Source organism: Cherax quadricarinatus, chromosome 33 (assembly GCF_038502225.1).
Source record: "Cherax quadricarinatus isolate ZL_2023a chromosome 33, ASM3850222v1, whole genome shotgun sequence".
In the NCBI taxonomy this organism is placed as follows: Eukaryota; Metazoa; Arthropoda; class Malacostraca; order Decapoda; family Parastacidae; genus Cherax; species Cherax quadricarinatus.
Genome location: NC_091324.1, coordinates 15,492,411 through 15,493,208, shown reverse-complemented (window position 1 = coordinate 15,493,208; position 798 = coordinate 15,492,411).

Genomic DNA, 798 nt, shown 5'->3' with positions numbered 1-798 from the left:
TTTGGTGTTTCATTTGTCTTGCTGGCCGGACCGCTTGCTGTTGCTTGCTGCTTTAATGTAGTTTTCTGCCACTCCTTCACCCCATCTGCCTACTGATCTGCTGCACCAAACCTGCTCTGTCTTCCCATCTGCCTGCTGCAGTACCAGACGCTGCTCTTAGCCACTCCTTCACCCCCCTCTGACTGCTGATCTGCTGTTCTCTGTTGCACCAAAACTGTTCTTAGCCACTCCACCCGGTCTGTCTGCTGATCTGCTATTGTTTTCTGCTGCACCAAACCTACTCTCAGCCAGTCCCTCACCTCGTCTGCCTGCTGCTCTTGCTGCTGCAGCTGGTGTTTCTCTCTAGCCTGAGGTGACGACTGTTCTCAACTAGCGTGTTCTCTGCTGCTATTGCTGTTCATGTATGTCCTTGCAAAGGGAGGGGGAACCCAGGACGCTAGTAAAGTGTTCTTAATCTAAGGAATTGGAGCTATCCCTCTCCTTCATTGGATCAAACCTGATAACCTCCCATGCACTAAGAACAGTGCGACCTCTACGGGTTTAGCGCTTCACCGCGAGAATGATAACCCTGCTCCTATTGACCCACCTGCTGTTCTCAAAGTAATGAAATTCATCAGCCTGAGTTAAGAGATTTGTCGTGACTCCATTTAGTTTTCCATTTGGCTATTAGTTATAGTTTTTATGTTTTTCAGTAAAAAGTGTAAAAAAAGAAAGTATACAGAAGTATCAGGAAACATCAGAACTGGTGGAGGGCGCATCCTGGGCAGACTGCCAATGTTGAAGGAAAAAAACTCAGAA